This window comes from Cupressus sempervirens, chromosome 10 (genome assembly GCF_028749045.1).
Source record: "Cupressus sempervirens isolate cs-2001-9-10 chromosome 10, ASM2874904v1, whole genome shotgun sequence".
In the NCBI taxonomy this organism is placed as follows: domain Eukaryota; kingdom Viridiplantae; phylum Streptophyta; class Pinopsida; order Cupressales; family Cupressaceae; genus Cupressus; species Cupressus sempervirens.
Genome location: NC_143127.1, coordinates 462988749 through 463012153, shown reverse-complemented (window position 1 = coordinate 463012153; position 23405 = coordinate 462988749).

The following is a 23405-nucleotide window of genomic DNA, read 5'->3' as shown; positions in this document are numbered from 1 at the left end:
CATTCCAACATATATACAAAAAGTTGTAAGAATATAATCTATAAGAAATTGAATCTATATTCTAAACTATTGGGTCTTATATGAAAATAATTTAATCTTATTTGTCAAAAAATCATATTTTAATAAAGTGCTACAAAAATAAGAAGTATGTGTGACCACTTTAATTTTAGTCAAATAATAATAAATTTTTAAGATTCCAAATATTAGAACTAGACTCATGCCTAGATGTGATGCACATTTTTTGGTATTTTTATTCCAAGAAAATAATTAATTATGAATTTTCTTCTACAATGTTATCATGAAAAAAAAGACTTGTGCCTAACCACCTTAAGTAATTCAAAACATTTCCAAATTTAACCCTTTTTTTTTATTGTATTAGGAAAAATATGAAATGTGACACATCTTTTGGATTTTAAAAATGTTTTACAGTTTGAAGTTATAGTTATTTTTTTCTGTGTCTAAATCAACACCTTATAGGTATCCTTTTTTTAAAATAAAGAATAAATACTTATCAAACTAATATCTAGACAAGAATTATATTGTTGCAAAGATGAGAATGTCCTCAAGAAACCCTTTTCATTTCAATGAATTACACCAGATTAGAAGTCATCAGATACCTCATTAAAATATGGAACACCCCTAAATGCTGCAGATTCAATTTTTTTGAGTTGACCAAGGAGGCTTGGCGATTACCAAGCCTAATCAAATACTTGATATATCAAGTATCCAATATATTGTGTATCTCAAATATTCAATACGTGGTAGTTTTTTACCATACAAGTGAAAACAATCACTTAAAAATTGAAGGGTGTGGATTTCAAGTTAAAGAGAGGTCTAGATTGTCTCCTCCATTATCCATGTGATATACAAATTGTGTCTTTTTATTTTTATGGTCCTAATCAAACAATAATATGTAGTCCTTTTACATAAAAATTATTGAATTTAATATATATAGCTTATACAATGTATTATTATAATATATTATATTTTAAGATATTATATTATATTATATTAAAATATTTTTTAATATATTTTAATATATTATATTATATATATGATATACAAATCAATCACTATAAGATATATAGTATACCCACTAAAATAAATATAATATGTCCATGAGGTTCATAGGATCCCTAGGAACATATACCATCATTGAATGGGTTTGAAGGAGTCCTAAGATAGCCTATGAATCCTTTCAACCTATTAGGTGACAACATGTGAACTCCTAGGGGTCCTGAGACCCCTAATAACATATGCTATTGTTGAATGGGTTAAAAGGGGTAATAAGGTACCCTGAGACATCATTCAACCCATAAGAATGAATATAATATATTCATAGGGGTCCTACGACCCCTAAAAATGTATGTTATCATGGAAAGGATTAAAAGGGGTTATAGGGAACCTTATGACCCCTAGGAATATATGTTATCATTGAATGAGTCGCAAGAGGTCATAGGGTACCCTGTAACCCCTTTCGACCCATTAGAACAAATACAATGAGTCCCTAGGACCCCTAGGAACATATGTTATCATTGAATGTGTCAAAAAGGGTCATAGGAACTCATTAGAACAAATATAATATGTCCCTAGGGGTCATATTAGCCCTAGGGACATATTTTATTGTGGAATAGGTCAAAAGAGGTTATAGGGAACCCTATGATCCCTTTCAACCCATTAGAAAGAATTTAATTTGTCCCTAGGGTTCCTACAACCCCTAAGGACATATGTTATAATTGAATGGGTCAAAAGGGGTCATAGGGTACCCTATCATCCCTTTCAACCAATTAGAATGAATATAGTATGTCTCTAAGGGTCCTAGAACCCCTAGCGACATGTTATCATTGATTATATAAAAATGGGTCATAGGTTACCCTATGACCCCTTCTAACCCATTAGAATGAATTTCATTTACCTCTAGGGGTCCTACGACAGATAGGGATATATGTTATTATAGAATGGGTCAAAAGAGGTCATAGGTGTTGACAATTGGCTATGTAGTGATGTAATTTTTGTCATTGATGGCAACACATGAAGTACATACTTGTAGAAAACCTTAGAAATAAAGATACTTAGCTTTTGGTACTCAGAAAATTGTGTATGTATGAAAATGGTTTACAACAATACATTGTTTTAAATATGAAATGTTTTTGATGTCATATTATGACTAGTGAGCATAGATGGAGATAGTATACATGTTGATGATGATGTGTATAACCTCAGACATCAATGTGGACTATACAAAAAAAAAAGATATTCACAATTTACCAGTAAAAAGAAGAGTGAAATTAAAGGTAAAGGAATTATTTTATTTACAAAATAATTACTTGACCAATTAGAACTGACATCCTAGATGTTTACTCTAAGTTGGAAAAGTATATTGTGGTCTTAGCTAACCTAGCAGCAATTTGTGAAAAAGCATGGTATTTATGAAAAGGATATCTTGCGAGATTAAGTGTGCATTTTTTATGTTAAAAGTGATATGCGAACTTTTTGTGAAGTGATATATGTGAAGTTTTTGAGAACCTAATTTTGTGATCCAAGATCAAGTTGAGGTCAGAGATCAGCCAAGAAGAAGTTATAGCATCTATACATTTGTATTTGAGGAACTTAAATTTTAGTTACTTGTTTGAGCAGTGAGCTCTTCTTGTAATTGGAAGTACATGTTTGAGCAGTGAGCTCTTCTTGTAATTGGAAGTACATGCTTGACCAATGAGCTCTTCTTGCATCCATTGTACTACAACTCCTAACAAAGATTGAAAGTCTCCTAATAGAGACTCTATATACTAAATGTTCTCATTCACTCCTAACAAGGTCCATCCTCTAACAAGGAACATATATATCAGTATATCATCTAATGGGTATCATCTCCACTAGGGTTTCCCTAGTTAACAAAATATGATGTTATGAGTTCTCTTTATGCATGTCTATTATTATTGTTCAACATTACTTTTTTACTTTCTTATGCATGGTTCAAAAATTAATTAATAATATCTAGTTGGCAACAAAAGTTTTTAGAATACATGATTCACCCACCCCACCCCTCTCAATATTCCATATTTCTAACAATTGGTATCAAAGCACAATTACTCAGAAGAGGCTTAACAACTTAAGTAAGATCCCTATGGAAATCGAATAGTTGATGAAGAAACATGAAGAGGCACTTAAACAAATTGATCTCCTTACTGAAGAAAGAGATAAGCTGAAAGATAGCTACGAAGACTCCAAAGTATACATTGGACAATTGAAGGACAAGATTGAACATATCAGATCCAAGCCTAAATCTATTGAATCTAAAACTGGGGATGATGAATATTCAAAAATGAAAATAGAGTACAATATCATGAAGCATGAATTGAAGATTATAAATCTGAAGTTAAGTTTGAAGAATGATCCTAACAAAGTTGAATCTGATTTGAAGATTGAAAATTTAGATCTTAGAGCGAGTCTAATGAAGAAGACATTTGAATTTGGAACATTAAAAGAAGATCATGAAGAACTTCATGAGTACAACATTATTATGAAAGGTGAACTAACTCAGTGCGAGAAACAACTTGAAAATCTTTATACTAGCACATAAAAGCTTGATGAATCAAAGTCAATACAAAGACCTACCTATGATAAGATTGGCCTTAGTTATTTATTTAACATGTCTAAAAGGAAACCTAAAAGTAGAATAGATCTGAAAGAAAAAGGTAAATCTGATGATAAGATTGAATCCAATCAATCATCTGATTGGAAAAGAGAAGGAAATTGAGAGATTGGATGAACCTAAGCAAGTGGAATCTCCTAAGGAAACTAGGTATGAATTTTGAGGTAATTATTTTTTATGTAATGAAATAGGTCATATGAAAAGAGATTGTACAAATAAGTCATTTAATCATGTTATGAAATTATATTGTCATAATTTTATGGTATTGGTCATAATGCAATTGACTATAGGAAACCTAAATATGATAATGATAGAAGAAATAGTAGAATGTCTGGAAACACTAACCTTGTAGATAAAAAAAGATCTAATGAAAGGGCATCAAGAGAAAGAAGACCTTATGATGAAAGAAGGAAAATTGTGTGTTATAAGTGTAACAACTTTGGACACATAACCCAGAATTGTCAAGCACCTATTGATCAATAGAATCCTAGAAGCAGAATGCTAATATGTCAATTATGCAACAACTTTAGACATACATCAAAGTACTATAGAATGGATAGAAGGAACAATGGAAGGAACTTCAAAATTGAAAAAAGGAATCATGAAAGAAACTATGGAAAAAGAAGCAACAATGGAAGAAACTTAAAAAATGATAGAAGGAATCATCAAAGAAACTTTGGAAACAAAAGCAACAATGGAAGAAACTTCAAAAATGATAGAAGGAATCATGAAAGTAAATCCAAAACTAAGAAAGACAATGAAGATCAAAAAAATGTAGTAAATGAACTTCAAGAAGAACTTAATGAGGTATTTTTAAAAGGATTAGATATTTTAGAGGAAAAGTTAGATGATGCTGAGATAGGAAAATAAAAGTTAGCAATTGAGCTTGATTCAACCAAGTTGAATTAAGCTTGTTCATAACACCAAAGTTTGAAACTTCATTTAGAGATTGAGATATGAGTAGCAAGGTTGAGAGAAGATGTATCTTGATGAGTCTAGATTATAGCTAAGCTCGCTTGCTTATTGAAACAAGTTATGAAGGAAATAAGTGTTATTGTTATAATAGAGAAAGTTTATTCTGTGATAGAAGATGAAATCTATGTTTCTACAGAAAATTTCATGGAGCAAAGTTTTATGGAGAATTTTTATGATGAAAGGAAGCTATGGTGAACTTGATTATTTCTACATTGTGATTATCTCAAAAGCTTAGAGCAACCAGACACAATTTAGCGAAAGTGATTTCAAGCAAAACCCTACTCTAAAAAAGGTCTTTTATCATTTTCTACATAGAAAAACTTTGATAAATTTATATTCAATGTAATTATGAATGTGTTAATTGTTCAAAATGTTGAGAATGTTAAGAGACCCAAAATAAAGGTTATTCCTATGAAAATCATAGAGGAAAACCCTAATTTGACTTTATCAATTACTCTAGATAATGTAGTTTACTTGGAAGACGTAGGAAGCTACTTGTGTAGTAAGTTTGAAACCATTGGAAGTGAGTTTATGAACAAAGATATGGAAAAAAATTTCAATCATGATATGACTATTAAGCCTGGATATAAGTATTTGAAAGACCTAAACTTAGTCAAATATCATTTTTACTACGAACTTGATATTAAAGAGTAGACTCAGATCATATTGAGCAGAATTCATAATGGAAAGATTTGGATGGGAGAAAATGTAGTTGACATCTTTGTTGACCTTACTCATGAGGTCACTGGTTTTAGCAAACAAGATAGTGTACCTATTGATGAGAAGTTAATTAAGAAAAAGGTTGAAAGTTACACTAAAGCAGTTTACAATGGTAAAGCAATGGTGATTAGCACCATCAGAAAACATGATGTGAGATTCTTGAGTAAAATCAATGCATATTCTATTTATGCAAGTTCTAAAAATGATGAGTTATCAGCAGGTTTTTATCTATGCAGCCTATAAGATTTGCATTGAGAAAGAACAAGTAAATTTGAGTGAGATTCTAAGAGTACAACTTCTTGAGAATTTGGAAAAGATTAAGAGAATGAAGAATTGTGTTACCAAATTCCAATCTCTAACTAATTGTATTTTATTTTTATGTACTTAAGATATTTACATTTTTATCAGTTACTAATATTATGAGCAGTGAAAGATGCACTATGGACAAGATAATAGATGTGTGTAGAAGGCATCCTGCAAATAAAATCTTGGACAGCAAAAATTTGATTATGAAGATATTTCAAAATGAGATAAAATAGAGATTCAAAATTTCCCCTGCAATTGTTGATAGATTTAAGAATGATATATGTTTAATGGTGGATACTGACATAACTCATATTGAAGTAGTATAACCTCAAGAAACATTTCATAAGCCCCTAGGTTATGAGTTAAGTGATGATTTAGCTATTGATTATATTGATTTGTTGTTAAAATCCAAAATAGATCAAGCATCATATAGATTTGGAACGTATGAGGAGATAACCTAGTCAACTTACCAGGTCTCATTAGAGAAAGCATCTCAAAAGAATATTGCATCTATAATGAAGAAAGCACTATTTGAGGTTGCTATGTCAAAAGAAGAATCACAAGTAATTAGACAAATAATCTTCAGACTGAAACAAACTGGTGAACAAGGTGTAATGTATATGAAACCTCTATCAATTAGCCAAGCATCCGGTGTATCTACTACAGAACAGAGCATCCCTTATGTTTTTGTATTAGCCAAGAAACCAAGTGAACCTAAGAGGAAGTCTAAAAGGTCAATAGAGACTCACAAGTCTAAAAGAGTTAAACAACAAGCTACTAGACTAGAGAAAAGAAAGAAGACATTGTTGACAATTGAAGACTCCAGTGATGAAGAAGAAGAAGAAGAGGAACAAGAAGACAAACAAACAAAGAAAGTCATTGTTTCCAAGTAGCCAATAGGTAAAAAAAGGCAACCCTAGAAACTAAAGATAGAGAAGATTAACACAGTCATTTTTAATGAAGGAAACTTTGTGCAAATGAATAAGTTTTATAATTTGTATAGTAATATTGAGATAGAATAGATTGATATCTCTACTACAAGATATATGATTCTTAATAACTTGAAATTTGAAGATATTAAAGGTTTTATCAATCAAAAAGTCTATGACATACTTATAGCAAAGAAGGCACCAGTTTGAGAAGAAGTTATGGAACTTCAAAAATCAATGATAAGAACTATGTGCAAGACTGAAGATGAAGAAGTAGTAAAGAAATTGATGAGTAAACTAGCACCCTATGTACGAAACAAAATGAGGCTTATTCTATTTATGGGTGGTGATAAGAATGTAATAAGAAGTGAAATTTTTATGGCTATAAATAAAATGATGATGAAGGTAGAGGCAGCTCCAACCACTACAGAGAAAACCTTGGAAGTATCAATAAGTGGTGATACTATACAAATCGATCAAACTAATGTCACAATTAACATTGATGATAGTCCTTTCATAAGTTATGATCATCCTAAACCCCTTTCTAAGATATTCAAGATCAGTTGAGACTGATTGAGGAAGAGAAAAGATAAGTAGGAGATGATTTCCACAGCTAGTCAAATTGTGATGTGAATATCAGGATTTAACTATGTGATTTTTGAGTCAAACTCGATGACCCATATTTCATGAGTAGTGATTCAACATGAATCCATCTCTCATGAGAATAAATGGAACACTTAGCACTCATTGGATCTAGGTGATGCTCACAGGGGTGAAGCACCGGGACTTCCCGGGAGGTCACCCATCCCAGTACTACTCCAGCTTAAGCGCGCTCAGGCTGGAGTAGTACTGGGATGGGTGACCTCCCGGGAAGTCCCGGTGCTTCACCCCTGTGAGCATCACCTAGATCCAATGAGTGCTAAGTGTTCCATTTATTCTCATGAGAGATGGATTCATGTTGAATCACTACTCATGAAATATGGGTCATCGAGTTTGACTCAAAAATCACACAGTTAAATCCTGATATTCACATCACAAGAGAAAAGATAGCTAGAGGAAGAAAAGAAGAAGATTGAAGAAGCCAAGCTGAAATTGCTTGAAGAGGAAAAGAAGAAAAAAGAGGAGAGAAGAAGAAAAAGAGAAGAAGTTGGAAAAAGAAAACAAAGAAAAAGAAAAATAAGAAAAAGAAAGAAAAGAAAGAGAGGAGAAGGAAGAAGAAGAGAGAAAATTAAAGAAGGTAGTAGAGAAGAAATAAAAGGAAGATAGGGTGAAAGCATCTAGCTCATCCTCTCCTATATCTCTTGCTAACCTTATAGGTGATGATGACAATCAATCTAACTTGATCTCATCCTTGAAAATTTTGTTTGAGGAGAAAAAAAAGGTAAAATATCTACAAAGAGCATTAACGGAGGTGACTAAAAGATTCCACAGCATCCTCTCAGCCAAACATTCAGAAGCAAACCCTAAACAAAGAGCTCAAAAAGTTGTAAAATCCGTTGATGATGAATTTAAAAAAATTTTGAATGTTGCTAAGTCTAAGGCTCAAATTTCACATGATGCTAATATTTTTAGCACCATTTGTCAAAATATTCAGAATGATGTCTTGAGTCTTGATACTTGTATCAAGGAACTCTCAAGATGTCAACAAGTTGGCAAGGTACTATACATCAAATGTACTTTATCTAATAATTTGACCAAAGATTTGGATAGTAATATTCAAGGGAAGCTGAGTGAGATGGAAGCTCTAACTAGTCAAATTCAGTAACCCTCTTGCAAAGTGGATGAATCAGAAGGACAAGTTGTTGGTGTTCACACAGACATCAAGAAATTGGAACTTGAAAAAGAACAAATTTTGAAAAGACACTCAGAATTTAGAGAATCTATTGCTCTGAAGATATCAGTCGTTGAGAGACAAGTATGAATAGTTTGAAGGAAAATTTTGATGATTGTATGAAGATATTAGTAGCTTGAGGCAGTAAGATAGAAATTTTAACAGTGTTTGACACCAGATAGACAAAAAATTTTAACTATTTTTGGACTTTCCAACCTTTATCATTGATGCCAAAGGGGGAGAAGTTGTAGAAGAAAATTTTGCAGTAAGTTATGTATGTAGTAATCATATTAAAAGGGTTCTAATAATTACTTTTTTTAAAGTGATATATGCGAAGTTTTTGAGAACCTAATTTTGTGATTACAAGATTAATACATATGATTACTAGATTAATGTTATGTATGTCATAAGTTATTATTATTGTTCAACATTACTTGTTTATTTTATTATGCATGGTTCAAAGTAATTAATAATATCTAGTTGGCAACAAAAGTTTGTAAAAAACTAATTCACCCCCCCCCCCCCCCCCCACCAACTCAATAGTTTATATTTCTAATAATAGGGTGTTCTATAACCCTCTTTAAACCATTGGAATGAATATAAAATATCCCTAGGAGTCCTAGGTTCCCTAGGGACATATGTTATCATAGACTATGTCAAAAGTACCCATTAGAATGAATTTAATATGTCCTGAGGGGTCTTGAGACCCCTAGGGACATATATTATTATTGAATGGGTCAAAAGGGGGTTATAGGGTACCCTATGATCCCTTTTGACCCATCAGAATGAATATAACATGTCCCTAGGTGTCTTAAGACCCCTAGGGACATATATTATCATTGAATGGGTCAAAAGGGGTCGTACAATACCCTATGACCCTATTTTACCCATTAGAATGAATATAATATGTCCCTAAGGATCATATGACCCCTAGGAACATATGTTATCATTGACTAGGTTGAAATATATCATAAGGTAGCCTACGACCCCTTTCAACCTATTAGAATGAATTTAATTTGTCTCTAGGTGTCCTATGACCCATAAGGACATATGTTATCATTTAATGGTTCAAAACAGGTCATAAGGTATCCTATGACCCCTTTTGACCTCATTTAAATGAATATAATATATCCCTAGGGGTCCTAGGACCCCTAGGGACATATTTTATCATGCTCTAGGTAAAAATGGGTCATAGGATAACTTATGACCCCTTTCAACCCATTAGAATGAATTTAATATGTCTCTAGGGGTCCTAAGATAACAACGGTCATATGTTATTGTTGAAAATATCAAAAGGGGCCATAGGGTACCTTATGAACCCTATTGACCAATTAAAACAAATATAATATATCTCTAGGGGTCCTAGGACCCCTAAGAAGATATGTTATTATTCAATGGGTCAAAAGGGGGGATATGATACTTTATGACCCCATTTGATCCATTAGAATGAATATAATATATTCGTAGGTTTTATATGACCCCTACGGACATATGTTATTATGGACTTGGTTGAAAGGGGTCATAGGGTACCCTATGACCTCTTTTGACCCATTAGAATGAATTTAATTTATCCTTAGGGGTCCTATGACCCCTAGGAACATATGGTATCATTGAATGGGTCAAAAGGGGTCATAGAATACCATTTGACCCATTATAATGAATAAAATATATCTGCAAGGTTGCTATGACCCCTAGGAACATATGTTATCATGGATTAGGTCAAAAGGGGTTATAGGGTACTCTATTACCCCTTTTGACCTATTAGAATGAATTTCATTTTTCCCTTCTGTAGGACCCATAGGAACATATATTATCATTGAATGGGGGTCATAGGGTACCCTTAACCACTTTTGACCCATTAGAATGAATATAATATATCCTTAGGGGTCCTAGGGACATATGCTATCGTTAAATAGGAGAAAGTGGTCATAGGATAGCCTATGACCATGTTTGACCAATTAAAATGGATATAATATGTGCTTAGGAATCTTATGACCCCTAGGAACATATGTTATCATGGACTAGGTTGAACAAGTCCATAAGGTACCCTATGACCCTTTTCAACCTATTAAAAAGAATATAATTTGTCCCTACGGGTCATATGACCCCTAGGCACATATGTTATAGTTAAATGCATCAAAAAAAATCATAGGGTATGCTATGACACCTTTTGACCCATTAGAATTATTATAATATGTCCTCTAGGACCCCTAGTGACATATTTTATTATGGACTAGGTTGATAGGGGTCGTAGGGTACCTTATGAGCACTTTTAACCCATTTGAATAAATATAATATGTCCCTAGGGGTCATAGGGTACCATATGATCCCTTTCGACCCATTAGAATAAATTCATTTTTTCTCTAGGGTTCCTACAATCCCTAAGGACATATGTCATCTTTGAATTGGTCAAAAGTGGTCATAGGGTACCCTATGACCCCCTTCTAACCCATTAGAATGAATATAATATGTCCCAAAGGGTTCTAGGATATATATTATCATGGACTAGGTCAAAAGGGGTCATAGGATACCCTATGAACCCAGTCAATCCATTAGAACAAATATAATATGTCCCTAGGGGTTCTGGGACTCCTAGGTTTTAGAAATAGGGAATACTAAGAGGGAGGGTGAATCAATATTCTACAAACTTTTGTCACCAACTAGATATTATTAATTATTGTGAACCATGCATAATAAAGTAAACAAGTAATGTTGAATAGTAATAATATGCATAAAGAGAACTCATAACACCATATTTTGTTAACTAGGGAAACCTTGGCACCCCACTGGGGATGATACCCGCTAGATGATATACTAATATATATGTTCCTTGTTAGAGGATGGACCTTGTTAGGAGTCAATGAGAAAATTCAATATATAGAGTCCCTATTAGGAGACTTTGAATCCCTATTAGGAGATTCCAACCTTGTTAGGAGTTGTAGTAAAATGGATGCAAGAAGAGCTCACTACCCAAACAAGTAACTCAACTTTGAGTTCCTTAAATACATATGTATATATATTGTAACTTCTTCTCGTCTGATCGCTAACCTCAACTCAATCTTGCATCACAAAATTAGGTTCTCAAAAACTTCACATATATCGCTTCACAAAAAGTTTGCATATCACTTTTCATATCAAAATGCACACTTAATCTCACAATATATCCTTTGCATAAATGTCATGCCTTTTTACATATTGCTAGTAGGTCAACTAAGAACACAATATACTTTTCCAACTTAGAGTAAACATCTAGGATGTCGGCCCTAATTGGTCAAGTAATTATTTTGTAAACAAAATAATTCCTTTACCTTTAATTTTTTTGTTTTGTTCACTAGTAAATCATGAATATCTCTTTTCCATACTATCTGTACTGATGTCCAAGGTTATACACATCATCATCAACATGTATATTATCCCCATCTATCTTTGCTAGTCATAATATGATGTCAGAAACATTTTACATATAAAGCAATGTACTGTTGTAAACCAATTTCATACTTAGACAATTTTCTAAGTACCAAAAGCTAAGTATCTTTATTTTTGAGGTTTTATACAAGTATGTACATCATGTGTTTCCATTAATGACAAAAATTACATCGCTACATATAGCCAATTGTCAACAATCTCCCCCTTTGACATTGATGGCAAAAAAGTAAGGAAAATTGGCTAAGTGACAAAACCTTAACAAAAATTACAATACTTATCATATATTACATTACATATACTTCATATTACAAATTCTTAATTGCTCCATTTCTCCCCCTTTGAATATGATTTCTATGTACATAATTTACTAAACAATTTTCTTCTACAACTTCTCCCCCTTTGACATCAATGAAAAAGGTCAAAAAGTCCAAAAACTATCAAAAAATGTTGTTTGTCTGTTGTCAAACACTGTCAAAATTTTTGTCTTGCTGCCTCAAGTTGCTAATATCTTCATACAATCATCAAAATTTTCCTTTAAACTATTCATAACTTTCTCCCAACTATCCTTTCCTACTTTGGCAATGGTGAGCATTGCACATAAGGCATATGATACAATCTCAACTACATTAAGGTCAAAGTAGGTGAAAATTTGCATAAGTGTTCTTTGCTTTGACACATTCTTCCAACTGTCTCTCAATGACCGATACCTTTAGAGCAATAGATTCTCTGAAATCTGATAGTCTTCTCAAAATTAGTTCTTTTTCAAGTTCTAGTTTTTGATGTATGTGTGAACACCGAAAACTTGTCCTTCCAATTCATCAACATTGCAAGAGGGTTGTTGTATTTGACTAGTTAGAGATTCCAACTCACTCAGCTTCTCTTTAATCTTTCTATCCAAATCTTTGGTCAACTTGTGAGATAAATTATATTTGATGTATAGTTTTGCGAACTTGTTGACATCTTCAGAGTTCCTTGATACAAGTATCAAGACTCAACACATCATTCTGAATATTTTGACAAATGGTGCTAAAAATATTAGCATCATGTGAAATTTGAGCCTTAGACTAAACAACATTTCAACAAATTTGTAAATTCTTCATCAAATGATTTTACAACTACTTGAGCTCTATGTTCAGTGTTTGCTTCTAAATGTTTGGTTGAGAGGGTGTTATGCAATCTGTCAATCACTTTCATTAATGTTCTTTGTAGACTTTTGACCTTTTTTTTCTTCTCAAACAATTTTTTCAAGGATGAGATCAAGTTAGATTGATCATCATCATTGTAATACTCCAAAATAGGCTCATTGCCATGACAACCAATTTTGGTCTATTTTGATCAACCCTAAAGTCTTATTTTAATAGGCAAATCTTATTCTGATTTTCACTACTTGTCTTAATTGTCAAATGCCAAAAATCCTAATCTACATTAATCATATTACTCATTTAATTCGTAAAGTATTGACTCAAGGTAGTTGTATTAAACCTATTGATTATATTTCATTTAAATATAAAGTGCTTATACTTTAATAAAATTAAATTATCTCTTAAGGATAATGTACTAAGGAATTAAATTTATTTAATTTAATAATGTGGTTACTTTAATTAATTGAATGTGATTATTCAATTAATTGAAATATGCATTTAATGAGGTCATATCCCACCTTATTAAATTAAATAATCCCTTCAAAATCTTCTCTTCAATTCCATAATGGAAACTATGAGTGAACTATCTCTAGAATTGGAATTAATTTAGTTAACTTGTTCTCACACTCATGAAAAGCTCAGTTAAATACTCATTACACTCAAATCTAAAATAGTTAACTTCACCTGCACAAGGAAGTTTCCATTTCAATTGAATCTTCTCTTTGATCTTAACCATTCATTACAATCAATCTTGACTGTTGATGGATTTTGGGATTCTTATATAAGAGGCTTCTAAATCCTCATTATGGAGGTTGGAATTTGAATTGTATTGAATTGTTTTCAAAGTGATTACTCATTTAAGTTCTAGCTTTCATACTTGGCTTAGCATTTGATATCATTTTAGAGTAAAGATGCATACATTTCGCTTAATATCTTTTGTTTCTTTGATTAATGCTTTCACTTCATCTAAATTATTGCATAAGCATATACTTGCATAAAAATCCTTCATTCTGGAAAGGTATGGTAGCTTGCTTCTTAGTCTGAGAGCATACAGGTATAATCCTTCTAGTTAGAAGGCAACAGGTCACATTGTTGGGCCTCTTGGATAAATGACTCCATGTTTATTCCAAGATGACTCTGCATCTAATGACCATGTTGAAGTGTATGTGAGGTTTAGAGGCCCACAATATACACATACAATCATCACCTATAACGTTAGAAAGAGATATAGGAGAGAATGAGCTAGATGCTTTCATCTCATCTTCCTTTTGTTTCTTCTCTGTTGCCTTCTTTGATTTTCTCTCTTCTTCTTTCTTCTCCTCTCTTTCTTTTCTTTATTTTTCTTCCTTCTCTTTTTCTTTCTTTTCTTCTTCCAACTTCCTCTCTTTTTCTTATTCTCTCCTCTTTTATTCTTCTTTCTGCTTCTTTTCCTCTTCAAGCAATTTTAGTTTGGCTTCTTCAATATTCTTTTTTTCTTCCTCTAGCTATATTTTCTCTTCCTCAATCAGTCTCAAATAATCCTAAATATCTTTCAAAAGTGGCATAGGCTAATTATAACTTATGAAAGGATTATCATCAATTTAACTATGACACCAGTTTGATCAATTTTCATAGTATCAACACTTATTGATACTCCTAAAGTTTTCTCAATAGTGGTAGGAGTTGCCTCTACCTCCATCATCATTTTATTTATAGTTGTAATAGTTTCACTTCTTATTAAATTCTTATCACCACCCATAAATATAACAGGCCTCATTTTGTTTTGTAGTTAGGGTTCTACTTTACTCATCAACTTCTTTACTTCTTCTTCATCTTCAGTCTTGCAAATAGTTCTTATCATTGATTTTCAAAGTTCCATATCTTCTTCATAAACTGGTGCCTTTTTTTCTATAAGTTTTTTATAGACTTTCTGATTGATAAAACCTTTAATATATTCAAGTTTCAAGTTATTTAGAATCATATATCTCATCTTAGAGATATCAATCTATTCTTTCTCAATATCACTATACAAATCATAAAACTTATTCATCTACCCAAAGTTCCCTTCATCAAAAATGGTTGTGTTAATCTTCTCTATCTTTGGTTTCTAGGGTTTTATTTTACCTGTTGGCTACTTGGAAACAATGACTTTCTCTAGCTATTTGTCTTCTTGTTCCTCTTCTTCTTCATCATCATTGGAGTCCTTGACCATCAACAATACCTTCTTTCTTTTCTCTAGTCCAACAGCTTTCTTCTTAACACTTTTAGACTTGTGAGTCTCTACTAACCCTTCAGACTTCCTCTTAGGTTCACTTGGTTGCTCAATTGATACAACAGCATAAGGGATGCTTTGTGCTATATAATTTTTTGCAATAGATATGCCAGATACAACTAACAGAGGTGTCACATACATTACATATTGTTCACCAGTTTGTTTGAGTCCAAAGATTATTTGTCTAACTACCTGTGATTCTTCTTCTAAAATACCAGCCTCAAATAGCACTTTCTTCATTATACATGAAATATTTTTATGAGATGCCTTTTATAATGATGCCTGGTAGGATAATTGGGTTATCTCCTCATATGTTCCAAATCTGCATGATGATTGATCTATTTCAAATTTCAACAGTAAATCAATATAACCAATAGCTATATCATTACTCAATTCATAACCTAAGGGCTCAAGAAATGTTTCCTAAGGTTCTACTGCTTCAATATAGGTTAGTTCAGTATTCACCATAAAACATATATCATTCCTAAATCTATCAATGACTATAGGGGCAATTTTGAATCTTGGCATCATCTCATTCTGAAACATCCTCATAATTAAATTTTTACTTTCCAAGATTTTCTCTACAAGATGCCTTTTGCACACATCTGTTATATTGTCCATAGTGCATCTTTCACTTCTCATAATATTAGTAACTGATAAAAATGGAAATCTCTTAAGTACATGAAAGAAGATATGATTAATCAAAGACTGGAATCTGAATACACCATTCTTAGTTCTCTTAATTTTCTCCAAATTCTCAAGAAGTTGTATTTTCAGAATCTCATTCAAATTTACTTGTTCCTTCTCAATTTAAATCTTATAGGCTGCATAGATAAAACTTGTTGACAACTCATCATTTTTAGAGCTTGCACAAATAGAATATGTAATGATTCTACTCAAGAATCTTACATCATGTTGTCTAATGGTGTTGATCACCATTATTTTACCATTGTAAACTACCTTAGGATAACTTTCAACCTTTATCTTAACTAGTTTCTCACCAATAGGTACATTGCCTTATTTTCTAAGACCAATGACCTCATGAATAAGGTCAGTAGAGATGTCAACTACATTATCTCCCATCCAAATCTTTCCATTACAAATAATGCTCAATATGATATGAGTCCATTCTTCAATATCAAACTCATGGTAAAAATGATACTTGACTAAGTCTAAGTCTTTCAAATGCTAATATCTAGGCTTAATAGTCATATCATGATTGAAAAAAATTTCCATATCTTTGTTCATAAAATCACTTCCAATGGTTTCAAACTTATTATATAGGTAGCTTCCTACATCTTCCAAGAAAACTACCTTGTTTGGAGTAATTGATAAAGTTGAATTATGCTTTTCCTCTAGGGGTTTCAATGAAACAACCTTTAATTTGGGTCTCTCAAAATTCTCAACATTCTGAATAGCTGACATATCCATGATTACATCAAATATAAATTTATCAAAAAAAATCTATATGAAAAGTGATAAAATATCTTTTTTCGTAGTAGGACTTTGCTCGAAATCACTTTTTCCAAATTGCTTCTAGGTGCTCTAAGTTTCTAGGGTGATCACAATGTAGAAATAATCAAATTTGTACTCTATTTAAAAGCTAGAACTTGCATTAATTGCATACTTTGCCAAATTGAAAAAATTATCAATTTCATTCTGAAATCAAATAACTACTCAAGATCTATTTTCTAATCTTCTAATCTTATCTTAGGTTCACCATAGATTCCTTTCATCATGACAATGCTCCACACAAATTTTCTCCACAAAATTTATTGTATCAACATAGATTTCATCTTCTGCCACAGAATAAACTTTTTCTATTATAACAGTAACTCTTATTTCCTTTGTAAATTGTTTTAATAAGCTCCAAATTTCAAGTGAGCTTAGCTAAAATCCAAACTCATTACAATACATATTCTCTCAACCTCAATATGCATAGCTCAATCTCTAAATGAAGTTTTAGATTCTGATGTAGTGAACAAGCTTAATTCAACTTGGTTGAGTCAAACTCGATTACTGACTTTGATTTTCTTGTTTCAGCATCATCTAACTTTCTCTCTAATATATCTAATCCCTTTAAAAATGTATCATTAAGTTCTTCTCGAAGTTCACATACTACATTTTTTTTATCTTCATTGTCTTTCTTAGTTCTGGAGTTACTTTCATGTTTCCTTCTGCCATTTCCAAAGTTTCTTCCATTGTTTCTTCTATTTTCAAAGTTTCTTTCATGATTCCTTATGTTTTTTCCAAAGTTCCTTCTATTTTTTCTTCTATCCATTCTATAGTACTTTGATGTATGTCCAAAGTTGTTGTATAACTAACATACTGGGGTTCTGCTTCTAGGATTTTGTTGATCAGTAGGTTCTTGACAATTCAAAGCTATGTGTCCAAAGCTGCTACACTTATAACACATGATCTGCTTTCTTTCATTGTAAGGTCTTCTTTCTGTTGATGTCCTTTCATTAGATCTTCTTCTATTTGTAGGGTTAGTGTTTCCAAACATTCTACTATTTCTTCTATCATTATCATATTTAAGTTTCCTACAGTCGATTGCATTATCACCAATACCATGACAATTATGACAATAAAATTGTGTATCATGATTAAATGACTTATTGTACAATCTCTTTTCATATGACCTATTTCATTACATAAAAAACACTTACCTCAAAATTCATACCTTGTTTCCTTAGGAGATTCCACTTGCTTAGATTCATCCAATTTCTTAGTTTCCTTCTCTTGTCTAACTTCTTTGGATTTATCAAAAGATTGATTGGATTCAATCTTAACATCATATTTATCTTTCTCTTTCAAATTTGTTCTTCTTTCAAGTTTCTTTGTAGACATGTTAAACAAATAACCAAGACCAGTCTTATCATTGGTAGGTCTTTATATTGACATTGATTCATCAATTTTTTCTCTGCTAGTATAATTTTTTTCAAGTTGTTGCTTGCATTGAGTTAGTTCACCTTTCACAATAGTTTTGTACTTATAAAGTTATTCATGATCTTCTTTTAATGTTTCTAATTTAGATGTCTTTTTTTCTAGACTCACTCTAAGATCTAAATTTTCAGTCTTCAAATCAAATTTAACTTTCTAGGATCATTCTCCATACTCAACTTTAGATTGGTAATCTTAAATTCATGCTTCAAGATCTTGTACTTTACTTTCAATTTTGAATATTCATCATCACGAGTTACAAATTTAGTAGATTCAAGGTTGAATTTGAGATGTTCAATATTGTCTTTCAATTGTCCAATGTATACTTTGGAGTCTTCATATCTATCTTTCAGCTTATCTCTATCTTTAGTAAGGAGATCAATTTGTTCAAGTGCATCTTCAATGTTCTTCATCAACTATCCTACATCCATAGGGATCTTACTCAAGTTGTTCACCAACTTGATATTATTAATTACTTTGAACCATGCATAAGAAAGTAAAGAAGTAATGTTGAATAGTAATAATAACCATACATAAAGAGAACTCATAACACCATATTTTGTTAACTAGGGAAACCCTATCCAAGGGAAAACCCCAATGGGGATGATACCCACTAGATGATATATTGATATATATGTTGCTTGTTAGAGCATGGACCCTATTAGGATTCAATAAAAAAATTTAGTATATAGAGTCCCTATTAGGAGATTCCAACCCTATTAGTAGTTGTAGTACAATGGATGCAAGAAGATCTCACTGCCCAAACATGCACTTCTAATTACAAGAAGAGCTCACTTCCCAAACAAGTATCTAAACTTTAAGTTCCTCAAATATAGTTATATAGATGTTGTAACTTCTTCTTGACTGATCTTTGACCTCAGCTTGATCTCAGATCACAAAATCAAGTTCTCAAAAACTTCACTTATATTGCTTCACAAAAAGTTTGTATATCAGTTTTCATATAAAAATGCACAATTAATCTTGCAAGATATCCTTTTCATAAATATCATGCCTTTTCACAAATTTCTACTAGGTCAACTAAGACCACAATATATACTTTTCCAACTTAGAGTAAACATCTAGGATGTCGACCCTAATTGGTCAATTAATTATTTTGTAAACAAAATAATTCTTTTACCTTTAATTATGCTCTTATATTCACTGGAAAATAATGAATATATCCCTTGTGTATTGATTTTTGAGGTTATACACATCATCATCAACTTGTATACTATCTCCATCTATCTTCGCTAGTCATAATATGACATTAGAAATATTTTACATATAAAACAATGTACTATTGTAAACCAATTTAATACTTAGACAACTTTCTAAGTACCAAAAGCTAGGTATCTTTATTTTTAAAGTTTTCTACAAGTATGTAAATCATGTGTTTCCATTAATGACAATAATTACATCACTACATATAGTCAATTGTCAACACTAGGGATATATGTTATCATTGAATGGATCACAAGGCATCACAAAGTACCCTATGACCCCTTTAGAACCATTAGGATAAATTTAATTTGTCCCTAGGAGTCCTAGAACCTTGAGGGGTATATGTTATTGTTGAATGGGTCAAAAGTACTCTAAGACCCATTTTGACACATTAGAATGAATATAATGTGTCTCTCGGAGCCTTAGGACCCCTATGGACATATATTATCATGGACTAGGTTGAAAGGGGTCATAGGGTACCATATGACCCCTTTTGAACTATTAATACAAATGGACCCCTAGGAACATATGTTATTATATACTAGGTTGAAAGGGCTCATAGCGTACCCTATGACCCCTTTTGACCCATTAGAAAAAGCATAATATTTCCCTATGGTCCTAGGAGCTCTAGGGACATATGTTATCATTGAATGGGTCAAAAGGGATCATAGGATACCCTTTGACCCCATTTTACCCATTAGAATGAATATAATATTTCCCTAGGGGTCCTATGACCCCTAGGGATATATGTTATCATGGACTAGGTCAAAAGGGGTAAGAGGGTACCCTATCTCTTTCAACCCATTAGAATGAATTTAATTTTTCTCTATGGGTATTATGACCCATAGGGACATATGGTATCATTGAATGGGTCAAAAGGGACAAATAAGATATGTCCCTGGGTATGGTATCATGGACTAGGTCGAAGGGGGTCATAAAATTCCCTATCACCCCATTTGACCTATTAGAATAAATATAATATGTCTCTTGGGTTCATGGTACCCACAAGGACATGTTATTATTGAATGGGTTGCAAGGGGTCATATGGTGCAATATGACCCATGTACCCTATAACCCCTTGCAACCCATTACATCAAATTTGATTTGTCCCTAGGGGTCTTAGGACCCCTACAGACATATGTTACCGTCAAATAGGTCAAAAGAGTCATAGGGTCCTCTATGACCCCTTTTGACCCATTAAAATGAATAACATATGTCCCTAGGGGTCCTAGGACCCCTAGGGACATATGTTATTCATTTTAATGGGTCAAAAGGGGTCATAGGGTCCTCTATGACCCCTTTTGACCCATTAAAATGAATAACATATGTCCCTAGGGGTCCTAGGACCCCTAGGGACATATGTTATTCATTTTAATGGGTCAAAAGGGGTCATAGAGGACCCTATGACCCTTTTGACCTATTTGATGGTAACATACATATGTTATCATGGGTTAGGCTGAAAGGGGTCATAGGGTACCCTGTGACCCCTTTTGACCCATTAGAAAAAAAAAATTTCCCAAGGGGTCCTAGGACCCTTAGGGACTTACATTATCATGGATTAGTTGGAAAGGGGTCATAAGGTGCCCTATGACCCCTATTGATCTATTAGAATGAATTTATTTTTAACCCTAGGCAGCCCTAGGGACATATGTTATCATGGACTAGGTCGAAAGGGGTCATAGGGTATGTTATGACCCTTTTTGACCGATTAGAACATGTATTCTATATACTATATCATCTAATATAATTAAATATATTAAAACATAATATTTTCTAATATAATATATTATAATATAATGATATATCTTATAAACTATATATATATATATATATTAATTACAACAATTTGTAATTAAAAAGACTACATATAGGGTAGGTTAGTAGCCCGGGTGGGCTAGGGGGAATCCATGAATGATGCAAGGGAAATGAAAAAAGAAATGGCTTGGAAATGACATGGATCATGGAGGAGATAATCAGGACATCTCCTCAACTTTTAATCCATGCCCTCCATTTTCCATGTGATTCTTTTACATATTTTGTTGGGAGACTATCGGGTATTCGATATATCAGATACTTGATATAATAGGCATTTGATATTTTTTACTGGTGAATTTTTGTTTTTAAAATGTATTTGGTCCCCTTACCTAAGACATGCTAAAATCCAAACACTTTTTCTAAGGATTTGAGAGTTTTTTAGGAAAAACACAAAATTTGGGGCCCACACTTTCAAAAAGTGGTCAAATCAGTTGATTAGGTTTCCTTGACACTATTGGGAGTAGTAGTATGTGAAAGTCTAAATAGAAGAGCAAGGTGCGGAATGAAGGAATTGAATAATATAAGGCAAAAGATAGGGAAAACCATCGTAAAAAGAGATAAGGCATGTTAAATGTGAATGAGGTTGAGCTTGTAATAGTAGTTTCCAGTGAAGATGATGTTTAATTTGGTAATGCGAATCGATATAATGTTGTGAATAAAAATGTAGTAATCAAAGAGGTAAATAATGAGCTTGAAAGGGAAAATATAACAATCGAGAATGATAGTGATAATGTTTCAAGTGAACCTTACATGTCTCCTCATTATAATCAAAATGAGGTTCCTTATAATGAAGAGAGACAAACATTTGACCGTAAACCTAGTAGAACATTGAAGTAGTTTATAGAGATTGATGAACAATTTTTTGGCAACAAGACATTGGTGGAGAAATGCCATTTTTTTGTGCAATTATTAAGGTTTCAAAATTTTAGACCTATGCCATACAAATTGAAAATTCATGTCAACAAGAAAATGGAGAGAAATGTCATTATTGTGAAGAGTCTTTTCACTGCTCTCAATAGAATAGAAAAAATAAGTAGGGAAAAGGACAAGATTGTTTCTCATAGGGTTATTAGAACTTTCTTGGTAAGTAATCATTTGAAAAAAGTAAGATTTATTAGACAAAATCGTGTTGACTTGAACATAAGTTATAGGACTCTGAGTAGAGCACTTGGAAGAAGAGAGAGACTTGATGATCCTCTTCAAAATGATACATGGGCTTATTTTGGGAGACTTCCACATTTTGGTAAGAAACTAACTGATAATGTAAAGGAACAAATTTCACAATTTTGGCACTCTAGCTCAAGAGTGTCCCCAAATGCAAAGGATGTTTTGAAGTTGAGATATGGCAATAAAGATCATACCCTACATCAAAAACATAATTTGGAGGTAAGTCAAACAATGTTGTTCAAACAATTTTTTGAGACTAATCCAACATTTCATTTATCACAAAGCGATTTTGAATCAATGAAGCCATTTTATTATATCCCACTTAAGATTAAAAATACATTTTTTTGCAAATATCAAGTGGAGTTTTCTATCCACCATGAAGTGATATGATCAATTTGTTCTACTTTGCATACTAACAAAATATTGGAGACTTGTAGTGCTAGTTGCCTTTCAAAATCATCAAGATCATTAGTAGATAAATTCTTATGTCCTAGAGATGATGGTTGTTTCTTTTATAGATATTATTTCTTAAATGAGAAGTGCTCAGAATGTGGTGGTTTATCAATTTTTTTGGTATGTTTCCATGAGGGGTGTGAAGAAGATCTTGGAAAGATAATAGTTTCAAAAAGGTTTATGAAATAGTAAAATACACATTGAAGAGAGGACATGAAGGTTCTAAATGTGAGTTGATTGCAAAAAAAATGTATATGGCTGATTTTATTTTAGATTTCAAGGAAAATCATTTTTACAAGTATGAAAAGCATAATCATAGGTCTTAGTGGTTGGATCAACAATTTAGAATGCGCAAGGATACTTTTCCATATAGAACTATTATATTAGTTGTTGACTTTACAAAGAAATACAGATTACAACCCAAAATGAGACACAACCTCAATATTACAACTCCATTCAGATTTTTATTTTTGTCCATATAACATATAGACATGTACCTAATAATTCAAAAGATAACTAGAAGATAATCAGAAAGTGCCACTTTTATATGTGAAATGATAGATCTCACTCTCAT